At 43.7% G+C, this 9,549-nt stretch overlaps 1 non-coding gene across 1 annotated transcript; it reads right to left on the reverse strand.

Moving 5' to 3' along the window:
- Window positions 1–1,945: 1,945 nt before the first annotated feature.
- On the reverse strand, window positions 1,946–2,018 carry TRNAA-AGC. Its single transcript has one exon. It is a non-coding gene; the product is annotated as a tRNA-Ala (tRNA).
- Between the last annotated feature and the right edge of the window lie 7,531 nt (window positions 2,019–9,549).

Genomic DNA, 9,549 nt, shown 5'->3' on the forward strand with positions numbered 1-9,549 from the left:
ATCCACGTACGCACCGCGGTAGAGGATGCAGTCATTAGGGCATGCATGTATCTTCTGCACCTCCAATCCTAGAGGGCATACGACCTTCTTTGCTGCGTACGTACTGTCGGGCAATTCATTATCCTTTGGAAGCTTCTTCTTCAATATTTTCAGTAGCTTCTCAAATCCTTTGTCAGTCACAACATTCTCTGCCTTCCACTGCAGCAATTCCAGTACGGTACCCAGCTTTGTGTTGCCATCTTCAAAATTGGGGTACAACTTTTTTTTTGTGATCCTCTAACATGCGATCGAACTTCAGCTTCTCCTTTTGACTTTCGCATTGCGTCCTTGCATCGACATTGACCTGGCGGAGCTCATCATCAGGCACATCGTCTGGTTTCTCTTGATCTTCAGCAGCTTCCCCCGTTGCAGCATCATCGGGCACATCGTCTGGTTCCTCTTGATCTTCAGCAGCTCCCCCCGTTGCAGCATCACCGTATTCAGGGGGCACATAGTTGTCATCGTCCTCTTCTTCTTCGTCGTCTTCCATCATAATCCCTATTTCTCCGTGCCTCGTCCAAACGTTATAGTGTGGCATGAAACCCTTGTAAAGCAGGTGGGTGTGAAGGATTTTCCGGTCAGAGTAAGACTTCGTATTCCCACATTTACTGCATGGACAACACATAAAACCATTCTTCTTTTTTGCCTCAGCCACTTCGAGAAAAATATGCACGCCCTTAATGTACTCGGAGGTGTGTCTGTCACCATACATCCATTGCCGGTTCATCTGTGTGCATTACATATAATTATGTGTGTCAAAATTAAGAAAATCAGACAAATATCTATCTAAAGTAAGAAAATCAGACAAGTATCATAAAGAAGATAAGAACAAGAGGCTCACCACGATGGTGCCGGCGACGAGATCGGCGCGGGCGATCAACGGCGGTGAAAACGGGGACGGGGCGTGACGGACCCCTAAATCTAGACAAATCTCGAAAAAAATGGAGCTCCTAGGTCGAGCTTCGAGAGGTGAAAGCTTAACTAGTGTGGCTCGGGCATTTCATCGAACACCTCATGTGCATAGGAGGTGAACACCTCATGTGCATAGGAGGTGAACTAGAAACCTCGCCGGATTAAAAAAACAGAGCACTGTGGAGTGCTCTGCCGCGGCGGTGGGTATATATAGACAAGTTATTTGTCCCGGTTCGTGGCATGAACCGGGACTAAAGCCACCCCTTCTGTCCCGGTTCATGCCACGAACCGGGACCAATGGTTGTGGGCCAGCAGCGAGGACCATTGGTTCCGGTTCGTGGCTCGAACCGGGACAAATGGTTCTACACGAACCGGAACCAATGCCCACGAGGCCCGGCCGACCCCCTGGGCTCATGAACCGGGTCTAATACCCCCCATTGGTCCCGGTTCTTCTCCGAACCGGGACTAATGGGCTGGCCAGGGCCGAACGATAGCCCTGTTTTCTACTAGTGTGTAGGGCAGAATGTATAGATGAGTTCTTGTATTCTTTCTGGAATGATGTGATTGTGTCTCCTAGTATCATTTTGCTCTTCTTTTTTTCTACAAATAGACCGGCAACAAAATCAGGATGGGCAATTTTTTTTGAGGAAAACGATTATCACATTGCTTTTGTTCGCAGCTCAGATTGTGTGTTTGATTTTGTGAGATTTGGAGTTGCAAAAGTAAAGCCAAGATCTCTCCGAACCCTAAAAAAAAGTAAAGTCAAGTTAGTGATTTTCTTTACAGTATTTTCAAATCTGCAATAAAAAAAAGGCAAGAAAACGATTATCACATTGCTTTTGTTCGCAGCTCAGATTGTGTGTTTGATTTTGTGAGATTTGGAGTTGCAAAAGTAAAGCCAAGATCTCTCCGAACCCTAAAAAAAAGTAAAGTCAAGTTAGTGATTTTCTTTACAGTATTTTCAAATCTGCAATAAAAAAAGGCAAGAAATTAATGGAGAAGTGGGGTATCGATCCCCATACCTCTCGCATGCTAAGCGAGCGCTCTACCATCTGAGCTACATCCCCTGTACTGTTGTGCTAGTTTAGGTGCTTTGACAGATAGCAGCACTCTTTCTTAAGAATCTTTATGATAAAGAGGGTTACATCATGCAGTAGAAGAGGTAGTCTGTTATTATGTGGTTCAAACAATATACCATACTACCTGCAAGTAACACGAGATTCCTTAGCTAGCTTGTATCACACTCCGCAGGGCCAGAAAATAAAGGTCGCCCTCACTAGAACTTGAGCTAATTAAGTGTTTGCACATTCATAAAAATAAAAGTTATCTTGTAAGTGCTCTGTCAATCCCGTTAGGTAGCCATGTACTAACACTCAGGTGCATCAAGCGTGGAAGTTATCTTGAAGATCCCGACATCGTAGAGAATTCAGAAGGCCTTGCATGGACACATGGAATCAGCTTACTGTTACTAGGTCCTCAAGCAGCTGGCCAGGAGCTGAATGGAGTATGATTTGGAAGACAATGGTGCCTCGCGAAATGAAAGTTTGCTCTGGTGTTATTTTTGTGCTGGGGGGAGTTAAAAACATTTTGTTTATGCTTTTGAACCTGAAACTTTGGCAATGCTATCTTCCTCTTGTGTTGTTCAGTTTATTTTACAAGCCTCATATTGAAGGCATAAAGATTCTTCCTCTTCGGTAGATATTTTTTTTTGCTATAAATTTTGTTTTTTGTTGCAACCGTTGAAAAAATTACTGCATCGCGATGAATTTTGCTGCATCGGAAGAAAAAAAATGTTGCATGAAGATCAAACGGTGCGGACACGCAGGGGTTGGTGGATCGTGCGGCCGGCCGAGAGTTTCGGCCGACACGCCGGCGCAGATCACTCCCCTAAAAACATTGTGTTGTTGCTTTTGAACCTGAAACTTTTTCAACGCTATCTTCGTCTTGTGTTGTTCAGTTTATTTTACAAGCCTCATGTTGAAGGAGAATAATAACTGGATAAAAACAGGAATACTTAAAAAAATGGATCAAGTAACTTGAATTATATTCAAAATAAAAGAAAGGAATTTTTGCACATTTAATTATTAATTTAAAGTGTGTGTATATACAAAAAGTAACCATACTCTGTGTGTGCGCGCCTACTGTATAAGCATCGGAGATGAAGACATTAGGTCTTAAACATATGTCAGGTATCTCCTATCAAATTATAACGTTAATTTTATTATATCGATTGAAACATTATATCAGACCAATGTATATAACCCACATATGTAGGACGTACCCTTTAACCTGTCCAATAATGTCATGTGGCGAAAGTCAAAGTTGTTTGTTTGTGTTGAGAAATCGGACATCCATTGAATAGTTGTCATCTTTATTGAGGATTCAAACTTTTTTCTTATATGGCTTTCAACACAGTACAGAAGCAAACACTCATATACACGCGCATACATCCAGTCCTATAAACATACACAACCCATCCAGCACCTTCGAGAGACTGAACCGGCATATTATCTTGAGATTTACGAAGTCACCCTAGGCGCCTAGTCGTCGACGGAAACGTCTCTTTCCACTGAAAGCGTTTCACCGAAAATCCTGAAATAAATCTAGAAATAACGCAAGCACCAGGACTTGGACCCTGGGCTGGGAATACCACTGTCTCTCTAACCATCCAACCAGAAGTTGGTTTGCACCTATATTTAACAATCTTACGAGATATAGTTTATGTAAACTTACTCAAATCAAGCAAAATATGGTCTCTAAATACACCAGTTTAAGATTAATTGATGGGGATATGGTAGGAGATAATTAGGGGGCTTGTTAAGTACCCTGATTACATGATCGACAATTGGATATTCATTGACATGAGCTTTTAAAACGATGATCTTCTCGTTGTGGATAGGGTAATAATTCATGTTGTACACAAACACCATTTTGCCTTGAAAACTAAGCAAACTTCCGTTCATAACAGGACACAATTAAAGCCTTTGTCATTGCTTGGGTCTTCTAGAAGATGGGTATGGCACTATCATTGCCTGGGTCTTCTAAACGCCATTAAAAGCTTCACTATCGGTATGTTTTAGGTTGTTTTCTGATGGACACATCACTACTAGGGAAGAGCCTAGCAGTGGCGTAGGTTTTTCCTTAGTAGTAGCGTGGGTGCGTGAGCTACTGCCACGATGCTACAACTAACTTCTATAACCCGCGCAACTACTAACGTGCAATAGCAGTAGCGAGTTTTTAGAACCCGTGCTACTACTATTAGTTTCACAAACCAAAAAACAATCTTGATCCCGTGCGTGCTATCAATGATGGCAATGGTTCGATCCAGCGATTGGAGAGGGACCGGATCCAAGGCAATGCAAGACGATGGTGTGAGGATCCTCTTCGTAGCCAAGGCAGGGAGCTCCTGGTTGGCCATGTCGATGACCTGCACGTACATGGGTATAGGAGGTGAGTACAGCCGGAGGACAAGGGAGAGAGAGAGAGAGAGAAAGAGAAAAAAGGGAGAGAGGAAGGAGATGGAGGGCGCATCAGGGTTGGTCGCCGGTGGTGAGGTGCTCCGTCATGGTGGCATGGTGGCGAGGGGGAAGACGGGCGAGCTCCTAGACGCCAGCGACACGAGGGGGCGGACTCGTTCGGCGCCATGGAGAAGGAGGTGTGCTTGGGCAAGAGCACCATGTAGGAAGAGTGAGGAAGAGAGGAGGGATTCGGCCGAGGATATGGGGACTTCACCTACCTTGTACTTAGTAGTAGCGAGGGGTATAACTCGCGATTTTTCCGAAAGAACCAAATCGACTAGTTTCCTAAGGCATGACTTATCTTCCAGAATAGCAAATATGTTGTAGCTATTTCACATAGTGTCCCGAGATATCAGTAGCTCTAATCAATGCTAGCCTTGCTCTTCCCTTTCCTTATGCTAAGTGGCAACCTCTTGTTTAAGAGTGTGGAATCCTATTTGTGTATCAGAAGACTATGATGACCCGTAGATCTTCTATTTCGCCGGAAACCCGCGCGCTACTACTATCAACTTAATAATAGCAAGGGTTAGTAAGTGTCTACCTATAAGCTTTTTTTTAATAGTGCATATCTACATTTTTATTGTATTTGGTTATTCATTTGTAGTGCCCATTGTTAGTGTGTATTGACTCCTTTGATTCACATAAAAAATCTTAGTGAAACTTCATCCCACCTTAATTTTCATTTCATCGCCCGCCTCTGATTAAAGATGGTCACATACTTTGCAACATGGTTCGTGAGTCGGCCGCGCACATCATGTTTGGGTGTCGATACTCGTTGCGCATCTGGACCATGATGAAAGATTGGCTCGGCATCCACAACTTCTCCTTTGATAACTGGCCAAACTTCCAAAGTGTGGCTATATGGTGGTCCACCGTGACCCATATCAACGGCCAGAGAAGGAAGGCTCTTGCATCCCTTGTGATGCTCACGTGGTGGGAAAAATGGAACAAGAGGAACGCTTGCGTCTTCCGCAACATCTATACATTACCAATGATGATATTCGCCAACATCAAGCGCAAGGCTGCTCACTCATTACTAGGAAAAACGACCTCAGTAGTAGCGCTGGAAAATAGCACGCGATGCTGCTACTTAGCAGTAGCGCTGGAAATACTACACGCTAATGTCCTTAGCAGTAGCGTTGGCACTATTTTCAGCGCTACTGACAAACATGGCCCAACGAGGCCATCGGCAGTAGCTATAGTAGCAGCGCTGGTCCTAATCCAGCGCTACTGCTAAGGTCCATAGCAGTAGCGTTGCGGCGCATCCAGCGCTACTGCTAAAAGGGGCCCAACGAGACCACCGGCAGTAGCTGTAGTAGTAGTGCTGGCATGGTAAAAGCGCTATTGTTAAGTACAATAGCAGTAGCGCTCCTCCGGAGCCAGCGCTACTGCTATGTTCAGTTAACAACCCACCGCGGTCTCAAAATTTCCTAACTCCCCCACTCCCCCACCCCCTCTCCTCGATCTCAAACCGTCGCCGCCTCCCTCGTCGTCGCCGTCGTCGTCGCCGCCGCCTCCCTCGTCGTCGCCACCACCCCCCTCCCATCGTCACCGCCACCGCCCCCCTCGCCGCCGCCTCCCTCGCCGTCGCCACCGCCCCCTCCTGCTACGGTAAGCCTCCACAGCGGCCTTGATCTTGTTCACGGCCTCGTACCCACGTAGAGGGATTGTTGTTTTCTCAGTTTGTTGGTTGCTGGTGGTTGGGTCCAGCAGAATGTACGCATCTATGTATATTTCAGTTGAAGTTCATGGAAATATATAGTACTATTTCCACCTTAACAGTTTTAGTCTACTCTTAAAGGTTGGTAGTTATAATTAGAAAGTTCAATGCATGCTTTCTGAATAGTCTCATGTTTATTCTACAAGGGACACATGGAGTAGTATGTTTATTAGTTTATATAGAATGAAAATGATAAGACAACTTCTTCGTTGTTTGTGACCACATAGATGGATTTAGTTCATGCTATGCCATGTTGATCATTGGTCATCTAAACTCGGGGAAAGTAACCCTTGTGAGATGATCCTTGATCATCTAAAATTGTTGGTGTTGTTCACCTAAAGGTTGATGATTTCAAGTACTTAGACTTAGTAAGAAACACCTCTTGCATAATTTAGGTTTAAAACATAAATCTTATTTTTCTAGACCCTAGAAGCTTAATAAGAGTTGAAGTTCTCTCAAAATATTGCTATGTACTTATGACAATTTGGTGAGAAACAAAAAATTAAGCTCATGTTTTTTCTTACCTGACATCTAGCAAATGTTGTATTTGAAATGTAGTGCACATTATTATTGGAGTTTTGCCGGAATGTTCTAGTGGCCTATGTTTTGCCAGAATGTTGATTTCTTTTTCGTTCCGGCAAATTTCAGGCGCACCATATGTCCACTTTTTAGCAAAGGTCATGCCGAAAATTTTCTTGAATTTCCACATGGCTAGTGCTAGAAACTAGGACATATGGAGTGCTTAGGAATTGCCGGAAAGGGTAATGAATCAACATTCCCACCAAATATAGGTTCCTTTTTATTATTCATGCTTTTGCTTATATATAGATGTTCAATTCTTTCGATATAGTGTCACGGTTGTTGTTTACACATTTACAAACATGTTCCATGGATTATAAGTTAAATTACCACATTAAAACAGGAAATGTGTGATGATCAATATTGGGAGTGTGAATATTGCGGCGACACTTGGGGTATCTGCGACACGTCTCACCTGCGAGACGATAGGTTCTTCAGCATGAAGCTTGACGAGAATGGAGATATGTTCCTCCCTTGCCATGCAAGAAGATATGTGTTGGAGAGGCTCGGTTTCGAAGACCACGAGAGAATGGAGATAAGGAGCGCTAACCTGAGGACTATATATGATCACACATTTGTTATCAAAGTATTTAATTCAGCTTTTAACACAGAAATAGGGTGCCTAAATTGGGAAGATCCTTGCAAGCATATGGATTTCAGGAGAGTAAGGAAATAACCTTCGATCTTCGTCCTGGAGATAATATGCCAGGCAACATCGACATTTGGGTGGTTGTCGATATGCTTCCTGTTTTACCTCCATGTGAGTTCCTCAACTATATTTGTCAAGTAATTTGCATTCTATATTTAGAAATAGTTGATGTTCATCCATATACTAAATTTGTTAAATTATAATTTATAGCTTATTTCGTTCGAATTACGGAAATTAATTGACACGACACACTACACGTATGGATCACATCTAACTTGGGAGGAGAAGGATGTTCTTCTCTACTTTCTTGTTGGTGTCCTGGTTTCTAGGGATAACTTTCCGTACAATTTGGAACTTGATCAAAATTATACATTTTACATGCCACTAGTGCATAGGTTGAAGCCGGAATATTAGCAGTAGCACTGAAATATTAACAGTAGCGTTGGCTTAGCAGTAGCGCTTTATTTATTCCAGCGCTACAGCTAACGTAGATACCAGTAGTGCTTTTAATAGAGCGCTACTTCTAACAGATTAGCTGTAGCGCGTTAGCAGTAGCGCTGGTCCCAACGCTACTATTAGGCTTTCTCCTAGTAATGACTGGGGCATCGCTCGAGCAAAACGCTTGAGATCAATCATGCTGTGAGAGCAATTTATGTTGTATTCTTGCGCCCTTGGACACGAGTTGTAATTCTGAACCCTTGTTCTTAATTGAGGAAATGAGACAGCTTTTGCCCCATATTTTAAGAGTGCACCGACAATCCGATGGATAAAATGTATATATCACTAGAGTATTAGATATTATCTTATTTTAGAGTAGTTAATTGCAAGAACCCACCATATTGAAGGTTAGGTTATCAAGAAACACCGGTTTACTTTTTTCAAGATAGAAAACATAATGTCTAGCATGATCTTTTCAAAAATAACACTGATTGTTGGTTTTGTTTATGACAATGGGCCCCGCCAATCAATCTGACATGGCACCGCTTAACGTCTTATATATAATACTAGTCTTAGTAAAAGTAACATACTCCCTTCGTTCCTAAATATAAGTCTTTAAAGAGGTTTCATTAGTGGACTACATACGGATGTATATAGACATACTTTAAAGTGTAGATTCACTAATTTTGCTCCGTATGTAGACTCCTAGTGAAATATCTTAAAAGACTTATATTTAAGAACGGAGGGAGTAGATAATAACATACATGCCACACAAACAAAAGATATGACGTGACATGCAATTAAAGAGGAGGTAGACAAATAAAATAACATAATATGTTACCATCTCTATAAAGTAATAAATGAAGATATATATGTTACTATACCTATCATACTTCCTACCATCTATCTATACCTATACTAATTCTAGACTTCCAAGAAATTCCTACGTTAATAGATTTTACGGACCGTTCATCTGGTGGGACCAAATTATTACGATGTAAATCCAATCATGAGATCCTAAGCAAAAAAGGTTGCTTTTTTGTAAAAAAAAAAAGTCCCTTAAGAAGTCCTCACGCTTTATCCCACTTCCAAAGTGAAGACTTCTCCCTAGGATGCAAAAGAAAAAAGGGAAATTCTATTGGGAAGCGCCGCACCGCGGTCACCCCATGTTGCGGCACGCCACGATTCGCGCATGCTATTCGTGTGGTTAGACAGCGCCGCACCGACCGTCCACCGTTCTTAACGCAGGGGCGGGGAACTGTTCAAATTTCTCTCCCACCGCACCGACAGCCACGATCCCCCATTCCTCTGCCACAACGTCAAGAGCTCAGTCCCGCGAGATGAAGGACAGATCCCGCGAGCTCCGGCGCGTCGGAGGGCGGATCCGGTGCGTCGGAGGACGGATCCGGTGCGACGAAGGTCGGACCCGCACCGGCGCCGGCGCCGGCGCGCGAAAACTCCGGTGAGTCCACTCCCTTTGCTCCCCCTTGTGGAGATGGTGGGTTGGTCGGGGGTCGATCTAGTCGTCGGCTGCAGAGGTGTGGGGCGGGGTTGCACAGGGGATCCACCCTTTTCTGTCGCGGTTGGCGTTGGCGAGGCCGAGGTCGGAGGAGGCGTTCACATGGACCTCGATGTCGCAGGTGCCCTTGGAGAGATCCCAGTTGGCGACCCTGAAGGTGCTGCGTTCCTAAGAA

The sequence above is a fragment of the Hordeum vulgare genome, chromosome 7H, assembly GCF_904849725.1.
Source record: "Hordeum vulgare subsp. vulgare chromosome 7H, MorexV3_pseudomolecules_assembly, whole genome shotgun sequence".
In the NCBI taxonomy this organism is placed as follows: domain Eukaryota; kingdom Viridiplantae; phylum Streptophyta; class Magnoliopsida; order Poales; family Poaceae; genus Hordeum; species Hordeum vulgare.